Below are 11625 nucleotides of genomic sequence, written 5' to 3'. Positions count from 1 at the left end.
CTGGAAAGAAGTATTCCAAGTCATGAAATCCAAAGACCTACAGCCAAGATTGCTTTATCCAGCAAAACTTTCATTTAGAATGGAAGGACAGATAAAGTGCTTCTCAGATAAGGTCAAGTTCAAGGAGTTCATCATCACCAAGCCCTTATTATATGAAATGCTAAAGGGACTTATGTAAGAAAAAGAAGATAAAAAATATGAACAGTGAAAGGACAGCAAACTCACAGTTATTGAAAACCACACCTAAAACAAAAGCAAACCAAGAGGACAGCTAGATCAGGAGTGGAACCATAGAAATGAAGAACACATGGAGGGTTAGCAACCGGGGAGTGGGAGGAGGAGAAGGGGGGAGAAGGCACAGAAAATAGCATAGACAGTAGGTAGAAAATAGATAGGGGAGAGGGCAAGAATAGTGGGGGAAATATAGAATCTAAAGAACTGGAGACACTTGGCTATAAACTAAGGGGGGAGAATGGTGGGAGAGGGAGTGTGCGGGTGGAGGGGAATGAAGGGGGGGAATAGAACAACTGTAATGGTATAATCAATAAAATATATTTTAAAAACAATAAAAAATAAAAAAAATAAACAAAAAACCCCACTTTCCTCCCAGAACTCTTTGAGGGACTAAATGAGCTACTATGGATTAAGAGGTACTGACATACTCAAACATGCAGCTTTATTATGGTTAGGTGCTGTCCATAAACTTCATCTGGGCATTTTCTCCGACTAAATAAGTAAGTATATAAGAATTTAACTTGCATTGCTCATGTGTCACTTATTATTGAAGACACTTCTCAAGTAAAAGAAACAGCCTCAGAGCAATGAGGAGGAGCCCACCCCTTATTTGCCCAGTTGTGGTGTCTTCCAGGAACCAACATGCTGGGAGACAAGTTCTTCTCCAAAAGACTTTTCAAAGGAGAGATACTTCAAACTTCTTATCACATCTTCACTAGCCACTGCCATGTTCTACTCCCATTTCATATCAAGGCTTCTTTTTTGTTTGATTTGGTATCTTCCCCCCACCCCCTAATTCTGGAATAACAATTGGGAATGGCAATATCCCTTGAGACCTAAGGACCATGGCTGAAAACACACACACACACACACACACACACACACACACACACAAAAAGTGCTCAGGAGGCCCATCCATTTGCCAAGCACACAGGATCTGCTCAGAAGAATGTAGGCACAAACTAAGGATTGTTTTGTTTTATTTTGTTTTGTTAGGATTTATTATAATTTATTGAGAACCTCCCGTCCCTGCCCTGGTAGTCTCTAGGTCACTTTCTCTGCTTGTAGATCTTCTGTGCCAGCCTCACAAAGATGGCTGGGGGCAGTGGCAGTGAGTGCTGCTCAATGAGACCCATAAGGTGGCTCTAATTGTCTTCTTCATACTGCATGAACACAGCCTAGAGATTCAGCTCCTCGCACAGTTCCTTCACCCAGGCCACCTTCTCTACATCCTTCTGTCCATAATTCTCCTGTAAGACTTGGTGCTGTTCCGGAGAGGCCTGTTGCAGACACTGAACCACCATCCAGCTGCATTTACTGTCCTAGATGTCAGTGCCAATCTTGCCTGTCACACTGGAGTCCCCAAAGAGATCAAGGTAATCACCTGAATCTGAAAGAAACTCTCCATCTCTAGCAGGATCCTCTTGGTATTGGCATATTCCTTCTCCCCATCAATGCCCACAACATGCATGGCAGCAGCTACAGGAAGATAGAAGGAGTAGAAAGCTGTGTTACACTTGACATCAAATCTGTACCTATTTTCAGTGAATCTGCCAAGATCCATGCTGCCTTGAGGGGCTGTGAGGAGGTCCAGGGTCTCTCCAATCTCAGTCTGATAAAAATGCTGCAGGAAGAGCTGAATCAGGTTCAGGTAATAGGGCTGTTCCCAGCTGTGGAGCAGTCGGTAGGTACATGCTTCCAGAAGAATTACATCATTAATGGCATCCAATGCCATCAATGCCTGCCTTCTGATACCAGCAGATCTGCCCCCATCGTGTAAGGGATGAATCCATAATGTCATCTGACACTAGGAAGAAAGCATGGAGCAGTTCCACACACCAGCCCATAGTCATGGCCTGCTGGAGACTGTCAGCATCCAGCTTTCTTGGTTCCACCAGATCCTGGAATGTTACCAGCACAGTCATACCCCACTGGTACCTGCCTCCAATGACATTGTGCTCTAGGACCTCCTTGATGAGGGCAATAGCATCTCCTACTTCTGAGTGCCCCATGTCATCCCCAGCCAGCACCCTGACAATCTTGAAGAAGTTTTGGATGAAACTCAGCTTTTTTTGATCATAAACATCCAATTGCTGGCCTCCATTCATTCTGAGGGAGGAGTGAAGGACTCTGTTGCTGGATGCAGGTTCTTTTTCAGGCTAAGGGTTTGATGAAAAGACAGTAAACAAACAGAGAATGCTCTATACACGCAGAAAAAGATTTGAGAATAGAAACTGAAAATTATTCTCCAAAGTATTTTATTTTTCATCTGAAATAGAAAGGCTGGAAGGAAAGGCAAGGCCCCACAGGAAACCCTGGAGGCCCTCTATCAGGCAGCCAGGTCACACAACCACTGACATCCAGTCTGGGTCCCTGTGTCACCTGTCCAAAGAATATGCTCAGTTGGCTAGGCATTCCAAGCTCATGTCCTGAAGGACCCTTAAGCAGCCAAGGCTATACATTTTTAAGGCCCTAGCAAAAGAGAAGGCTCAGACCCTAGCAAAAGGGCAGCCTGCTACCCAGGAGTAAGAGTCTTCTCCCAAGTTACTGACATCCCTAAACTCCTGAAGTTAGGCAGACACTCAAATCAAAACTCCCAAAAGTAGCCCTGGCTGGTGTAGCTCAGTGGATTGAACACGAGCCTGTGAAGCAAAGGGTTACTGGTTCGATTCCCAGTCAGGGCACATGCCTGGGTTGCAGGCCAGGTCCCCAGTAGGGGACATATGAAAGGCAACCACACAATTATGTTTCTCTCCCTCTCTTTCTCCTTCCCTTTCCCTCTCTCTAAAAATAAATAAATAAAATATTTTTTTAAAAAACTCCCAAAAGTAAAAGGTCTCCATGAACCACTGTTTTCATGTTCTATTTTTAAATTACACATGATTTTCAAAGACTAAATTTTACTGTTGTGTCCCTTCTTGTGTAAAGCAACAATTTCTAAGCCTCAATTACCTGGTAGCTCCCAGTTCCTCCCATCCCCTAGACCCAGTGCTCTTTCTTCTCTCAGAGCCCTCCCACACCCCCTGAATGCAGGACTACTTGTCTCCCACTAAGTGTAGGAGGAGAGAAAGATGCATCTCCACATCTGATATTGTTGCCTATCACTACATCAGCATCTCATACATGTTGTTTCAAAGCCATCCTCACAATTCTTTAGGTCTTACTTTCCTCATTTTAAAGATAAGGATATAGACTTCTGGCCAAGATGGAGGCACAGGTAGACACACTTTGTCTCCTCACACAACCAAAAGGACAACAATGAATTTAAAATAAAAAAACAACCAGAGGTGCCATAAAATAAAACTGTATGGAAGTCTGACATCCAAGGAGTTAAAGAAGAAACATTCATTCAGACCGGTAGGAGGGGGAGATGGGCATCGAGGGGCAGAGAGGACACACAGCAAGGAAGCTGCTGGCAGACTGAGCTATCCCACATTTGCCTTCAGATAAACAAGGGGAACAACTGGGAAGTGAGACAGACTGCACAACCAAGGGTTCCAGCATGGGGAAATAATATCTCAAAACCTCTGGCTGTAAAAATTGTGGAAATTACAGTGGTGGCAGAAAGTCCCAGCCTCACAGAAGAGTTCACTGGAGGGAGCCACACAGTCCTAGAATGTACACAAGCCCACAGACCCAGAAATCAGCCCCAGAAAGGCCCAATTGGCCTGTGCGTAGCGAAGGAAGTGACTGAAAGCCAACAGAGACCCAAGCAAGTGGCATCATTCCCTTTCATACACCTTCCCCACATATAGCATAACAACAAAGCAAAGTGGGTTGCTCTGCCCTGAAAAACACCTAAGACCCCACCCCTTACAATGTAACAGGTATGCTGAGACCAAAAAAAAAAAAAAAAGGCACAAATGAAAGAACAAATCAAAGCTCCAAAAACAGAACTAAGTAATGAAGTGATAGCCAACCTTTCAGATGTGAAGTTCAAAATACTGGTAAGCAGGATGCTCACAGAAGTGGCTGAGAATGGTCACAAAATAGAGGAAGAAGTGATGGCTATGCAAAGTGAAATAAAGAAAAATATACAGGGAACCAACAGGGAAGAGAAGGAAACTGGGACTCAAACCAATGATGTGGAACAAAAGGAACAAATAAACATCCAAAGAGAACAGGATGAAGAAATAAGAATTCAAAACAAATGAGGAGAGGCTTCAGAACCTCCAGGACGTCTTTAAATATTCCAACATCAGAATCATATGGGTTCCAGAAAAAGAAGAAAAACAAGAAATTGAAAACTTATTTGAAAAAATAATGAAGGAGAACTTCCCCATTCTGACAATAGAAATAGATTTCCAGGAAGTCCAGGAAGCTCAGAGAACCCCAAAGAAGTTGGACCCAAAAAAGCACACACCAAGACACATCATAATTACACTACCAAAGATTGAAGATAAGGAGAGAATCAGAAAAGCAGCAAGAGAAAAGGAGACAGTTACCTACAAAGGAGTTCCCATCAGACTATCAACTGAATTCTCAAAAGAAACCTTATAGGCAAGAAGAGACTGGAAAGAAGTATCTAAAGTCATGGAAGGCAAAGACCTATATCCAAGATTACTCTATCCAGGAAAGCTATCATTTAGAATGGAAAGGCAAATAAAATGCTTCCCAGATAAGGTCAAGTTAAAGGAGTTTATCATCACCAAGCCCTTATTATATGAAATGTTAAAGGAACTTATCTAAGAAAAAGATGTTCAAAACTATGAGAACAGAACTTCCCAACAAGATGGAGGCGTAGGTAGACACACTGTGCTTCCTCGCACAACCAAAAAAAGGACAACAACAATCTAGAAACAAAAAACCACCAGCACTACCAGAAAATTGAACTGTATGGAAGCCCCACAACCAAGGAGTTAAAGTAGATACATTCATCCAGACTGGCAGGAGGGGTAGAGTCGGCAGAGATGGGTCGCAGCAAAGCAGTGGCTGGCAGACCCAGCCAAGTGGCAATTGTGGAGGTGCATGGCCTACAGGGTGGCTGGCAGACCAGGCGGTCCCGCATTCGTGGGCAGATAAGCCAGGCAAAACTGGGGAGCAAGACAGACCACGTGACCCAGGATCCCAGCACAGGGAAATAAACCCTCAAAACACCGATTGAAAACACCTGTGGGGGTTGAGGCAGCAGCAGGAGAAACTCCTAGCCTCACAGAAGAGTTTGTTGGAGAGACCCACAGGGTCCTAGAATGTACACAAACCCACCCACACACAGGAATCAGCACCAAAAGGGCCCAATTTCCTTAGGCAAAGTAGGGGAAGTGACTGAAATCTGGCAGAGAGCCAAGCAAGTGCCATTGTTCCTTCTCGAACCCCTTACCCACATACAGGGTCACAACACAGCGATGTGGATTGCCCTGCCCTGGTGAACACCTAAGGCTCCGCCCCCCACTACATAACAGACATGTCAAGACCAAAAAAAAAAAAAAATGGCCAAATGGAAGAACAGATCAAAGCTCCAGATAAAATATAACTAAGTGACAAAGACCTAGCCAACCTATTAGATGCAGAGTTCAAAACACTGATAATCAGCATCCTGACAGAACTGGTTGAATTTGGTCATAAATCAGACCAAAAAATGAAGGCTACACTAAGTGAAATAAAGGAAAATGCACAGGGAACCAATAGTGATGGGAAGGAAACTGGGGCTCAAATCAATGGAGTGGACCAGAAGGAAGAAAGAAACAAACAAACAGAAAAGAATGAAGAAAAAATTTCCAAAAAATGAGGAGAGCCCTGGCTGGTGCGGCTCAGTGGATTGAGCACAGGCCTGTGAAGCAAGGGGTGGCCGGTTCGATTCCCAGTCGGGGCACTCCTCGGTTGTGCGCTGGGTCCCCAGCACAGGAACATGAGAGGCAACCACACATTGATGTTTCTCTCCCACTCTCTCTTTCCCTTCCCTTCTCTCTAAAAATAAATAAATAAAATATATTTTTTAAATGAGAAGAAGCAAAGGAACCTCCAGGACATAAACGTTTCAACATCTGAATTATAGGGGAACAGAAGGGGAAGAGGAAGAGCAACAAGTGGAAAAGTTCTTTGAACAAATAATAAAGGAGAACTTCCCCAGTCTGGCAAAGGAAATACACTTCCAGGAAGTCCAGGAAGCTCAGAGAGTCCCAAAGAAGGTGGACCCAAGGAGGAACACACCAAGTCACACCGTAATTACATTACCCAAGATAAAAATGAAGGAGAGAATCCTAGGAGCAGTGGGAGATAAAGTGACAGTCACCTATAAAGGAGTTTCTATCAGATTGTCAGCTGATTTCTCAAAAGAGACCTTGCAGGCAAAAAGGGGCTGAAAAGAAGTATTCCAAGTCATGAAAGGCAAGGACCTACATCCAAGATTGCTCTATCCAGCAAAGCTTTCATTTAGAATGGAAAGGCAGATAAAGTGCTTCTCACATAAGGTCAAGATAGAGGAGTTCATCATCACCAAGACCTTATTATATGAAATGTTAAAGGGACTTATCCAAGAAAAAGAAGATAAAAAACATACAGTAAAATGACAGCAAACTCACAACTGCTAACAACCGCACCTAAAACAAAAGCAAACTAAGAGGACAGCTAGATCAGGAGTGGAACCATAGAAGTGGAAATCACATATGGAGGGTTAGCAATAGGGGAGTGGGAGGAGGAAAAGGGGGGAGAAGGTACAGAGAATAAGTAGCATAGATGGTAGGTAGAAAATAGACAGGGGGAGGGCAAGAATAGTATAGGAAATGTAGAAACTAAAGAACTTGTGACACATGGACATAAACTAAAGGGGGTGAATGTGGGTGGGAGGTGGTGTGCAGTGTGGAGGGGAGTGAAGGGGGAAAATGGAACTGTAATAGCATAATCAATAAAATATATTAAGAAAAAAATAAATGAAAGTTTTTATTTTTTAAAAAGCTATGAACAGTAAAATGACAACAAACTCACAACTATGAACAACTGAACCAAAAAAAAAAAAAAAAAGAAGAAAGCTAAGGAAACAACTAGAACGGGAACAGAATCACAGAAATGGAGATCACATGGAGAGTGATCAGTGGGGAGGAGGAGGAAGGAGAAAGGAGGAAAAGGTACAGGAAATAAGAAGCACAATTGGTAGGTACAAAATAGACAGGGGAGGTTAAGAATAATATAGGAAATGGAGAAACCAAAGAACTTATATGTATGACCCATGGACATGAACTAAGCAGGTGGGAGGAATGCTGGTGGGAGGGGGAGTGCAGGGCAGAGGGGAATATGCAGAGAAAATAATGAAACAACTGTAATAGCACAATCAATAAAATATATTTTTTAAAAATAACATAAAGACAAGGAAATAGTATTAAGCATACCCTACCCCCAAAGTGCGTAAGCATCTGTAAAAAGCTGCTGCCAATGTGAAAAGAAAAAGAAAAAATATAGGCATAAGGATTTTGGCTCTGAAAAAGGGGAAGGAATTTATCAAAGAAATAACTGTTAATTCCAAGCCAGGTCATTTGGTCAGGAAATCACACGGCTTTGGGGCATGTTTGGATTTATAGGACACTTGAAGGTTTAGCTACATATTGAAATCCTTTTTAGTTTTGTCTTTGTAAGTATTCAATTTGACAAGACAAAAACAACTTCTGTGCCTCAATCAGTTCAATGAATGATTTTTTTCAACCAAGAAAATTAAGTTTTCTCCCAACCCACAAGAGCAAATAAGGAAAAAAAGTGATAAAGGAAACTGGAATCTCCTCTAAACTAAGCACAATGCAAAATACAAAATAATAGTAGGAAAGTTTTGTTTTAGTATAATTATTCTCTCTTGTTTTAGTGGTTAAAATCTGGCAATTTGATGTGGTCACTCTCAAACATGAACCTCAAACAATGGGTTTTATCTATCTCCTAAAAAGTATGGATCTTGGGGAAAGAAATTCTTCTTATCCTGATAAGACAGTAATCTCCTACCTTGCTGACTCAAATGTACTTGTGTATTAATTGCTTCGGACTCCAAAATCCCTGCTGAACTTGCTAATCTGTGGGCCAGTTTCCACGATCCAGCAACCTCCCATTCAGAGCTTCACCAAGATAACTTCTCATGTTTAATTTAAAAGTACTGATGGCTTTTAAATGAAGTGCTAACGCAAGCCTATCTGCCCCAGCTTTGTCTGATGGACAAACTGCAAGTCAGAGAGCGAGACTCAAGTCTGAGCAGTCTTTGGACAATGAGGTAAGGTAAACAGCTAATATCTCTCTTCCAATTGGTATTTGTTCCCCTTAAAATCAACCCTTTAAGTAAGACATGCCCCTTTAAGTTAATTTCCCTGATATAAAAGCAATGAGATCTAGACGAAGATACTCAAATATTATCTACACTGATTATATCTGATTAGCAAGAAATACACAATCCTCTAGCCAATATGAATGCCTATGCTATTTTTTTAGCTGATAGACCTAAGGCATTTTTTTCCTTTCTCTTTTGCAACTGTGTTTCATGTTTGACCCACAAATTTATTTTAAATAGTTTTGCAAATAGCTTCCCTAATGGCCCTTTTGTCCCCCATGCGGCCAGCATCTCACATTTCTCTGCACAGAACATGTTTTTTCCCCTTTGGGAAGTGGAAACGGAGAGACTGCTTCAGTAAAATGAGATTCAGAATTAGGTCCTATCCATTCAAGAGATTAAAAGAGTATCAAGGGCTAATTTTCGTTTTACTAGAACAAGGCAGAATTAAAGCTGTGATTCCCAAGTGATAAAATTCACAGCAACCTTTCCTGCCTGTAAAAACAAAAATTCCAATCCCCAGTATCACAGTGAAAATGCCCTAGAAATATATATATCAAATCCCTGTATGGCTTCATACTCAGCTAGTTTCTCCCACCCATTAATCACCATTAATCAAAAGTGTTAATCATCATTAATCACAAATGTTCCACTGTAAGATTCAATATGAGTTTTGAAACCTCCAACATTAAATGAGTTTAATGGGAAAAAACATGTCATTTTGTCCTTGGATTTTATGTACTGCTTCTACCAATTTGCATTCCCCAAAATGGACTAATCTTTAGAAAGTTTTATTTAGAAATTTCACTTTTAAATAACTTTGAGTGTGAATACAAAAGAAGCAAAATTTAGAAAAAAAATTCACTTGATAATTTGTGTGGATGCTGCTGACTTCTCATAAAAAAATGAGCTTCAAAAACTGAATTTTCTAGTGCTTCTCCTCAGCCCCTAAAATATGTTACATATCAAAACTACTTCCAGTTTCACTTTATATGCTGAAACACTTTATGTGTGTGGGAGGTATTTAAATGTTTCTTTTATAGAAAAATAAGATAGTTTTTATATTTTAAATTTGCCCAAAAGAGACATTCCTTTAAGACAATTAAAAAGACCTACTTCCAAAATAATAAAAACTTCACTGAAAACTACTTAGTCTGCTCATTTTTACTATATAACTCATGACTCCAAGCTCTGTTTTATCTGCTTACATGCATTTACTGTTCTACACTGTTTTGCCATGAGTTTCCACCCAGGTACCAAGGTATATATAAACTAATCCAATCACCTGAAATTCACCTCGAAGTCCAGCATGTTTGTATTAATGAGCATTTTGTGTGTGTGTGAACCAGACCGCCTATCCACTTATATAAGAAATGTCTAGCCATATTTTATGGTTCTGATTTCTCCAAATTCTAAGTGTGCCACATATCATCTCCTGACTGCTACCCTTCATTCGTTTCTTTGCAAATCAATATTCCTATTTATAAAAACAAACTTGAGCCCGCTCCTCTAAGACAAATTACACAAAAATTAGTATTCTCTAATTTTTTCAAAATCCACAGCCAGTTTCCCACTCAGTTTAAGCAATATGTGCTATAACAAAATGCAAAACAAAATAATGTGGGAGTTTCTTTAAAGTTTAATATAATAAGATTTGACTAGATGTGGAGTTCTTTACACTTTTGAAACAGAGGTATTTTCTGGCTCAGCTAGAGATGGAAAGCATCCAGAAATTTCAGAGTAGTACAAATGTGGAAGAAACTGAAAGTCAGAAAGACTTTTCAATCCCTGGTAAAGGTCTCATGTTTTATTGTTAACCTAAAACCTTAAATTTATTTATTTATATCTGATATATTCGGAAATGTGTGTGCTCAAAAATAAATAGTAAATTAAAGGGGAAATATGTTTCCCCAATTTAAATGAGGGTACCACCCCCACCCGCCACGTACATACCTTTTAAAAAACTAAAGTTTTCTGAATTTTTCCCCAGGCATACACATAGGCCTCATTCAGGCTGTAAAAATAATAAACTACTAAGGGCTTTTTTCTGTTTCGGTTTTAAAATAAGGAGTTAACAAAAAAGAGCTTTCCAAAACTTAGTCATAAATTAATTTATAAACCTCTCCACAGCACTGAATCAATGCTCCAGTATATATAGTTATACATACTACAGAAAAAATTATAGTACTTCAGGCAAGCCTACATTTATAGCTGGCAAAGTACTGTAGAATCACAAGAGACTGGGAGCCTTTATTATCAGGAGGAAAAGTAATAGTGATAACAACAACCGTGTTTACTAAAAGCTTATTGTATACCAGATATGTATTTCTTCTAACCCTTGAAACAGTTCTTTCCTATTTTGCAGACCGTGAAGTGGAGGGCCAGAAAGAAGGTAATGTATCTGACCAAGATCATACAGCTAACAAATGTTGAAGCCAGGATTCAAATTCAGTTTCTTAGACTCTAAACTTCAAGCTTTTAAAATTATACTATGTTTGCACTTATACTGTTTTATACAGTTTTGTGCTTTTTTCTTTAATACTGATGCAAAAATTGTTTAAAGCTCAGTTTCCATTAAATATCTTTGGGTACATCTGCATTCAGCAGTGATTGGCACCTACCAGCTTCAAACATAAAACAAGCCAAGGCTTCCTGCAAACTGATAGCTCCTGGTAGACAAAACATACTTTCTAATAAACCATCCATATTTCTCTTCTGATTTCCACTGTCTTTCCCCATTGTGGGCATTCCTCTCTTCAATTCCAACTGCACTCACAATTTTACAGCCAGATCAATACAATGAAGTACTTACACTCTGGTTACTTCAAGTATGTTCACTGAATTTCTTTCAACTATGTTATCACCAATTTAAAAGCTGAAGTGAAAATCATATACTATACATGCTATCAGACACCATCCATCTAGCCTGCATTTCCAACCAAATATAAGATTTCTAACAAATGATTTATTTTTATATAAAGTTTTTTAAAGATTAAAAATTAAATATTTAGTTGTCACGAGAGCTAATAAGTCATTGAGTACATTATAGGTTGCAGACACTGAGATAAATACTACACATAACTTTAGGAAACCTGTATGGTGATTCTCCCCATTTTGAAGTTGAGAAAACTGAGGTTCAGAGCAGTGCATCA

The 11625-nt window shown here is 40.0% G+C and overlaps 1 pseudogene; it reads right to left on the bottom strand.

Moving 5' to 3' along the window:
• Nucleotides 1-1203: 1203 nt before the first annotated feature.
• LOC118975926 (farnesyl pyrophosphate synthase-like) lies at nt 1204-2802 on the bottom strand (annotated as a pseudogene).
• Between the last annotated feature and the right edge of the window lie 8823 nt (nt 2803-11625).

This window comes from Sturnira hondurensis, unplaced genomic scaffold (assembly GCF_014824575.4).
Source record: "Sturnira hondurensis isolate 20B ecotype Veracruz unplaced genomic scaffold, ASM1482457v3 Scaffold0001538, whole genome shotgun sequence".
NCBI classification, from domain to species: Eukaryota; Metazoa; Chordata; class Mammalia; order Chiroptera; family Phyllostomidae; genus Sturnira; species Sturnira hondurensis.
The sequence above is the reverse complement of the archived record's forward strand: the minus strand, read 5'-3'. Positions and strand labels throughout refer to the sequence as shown.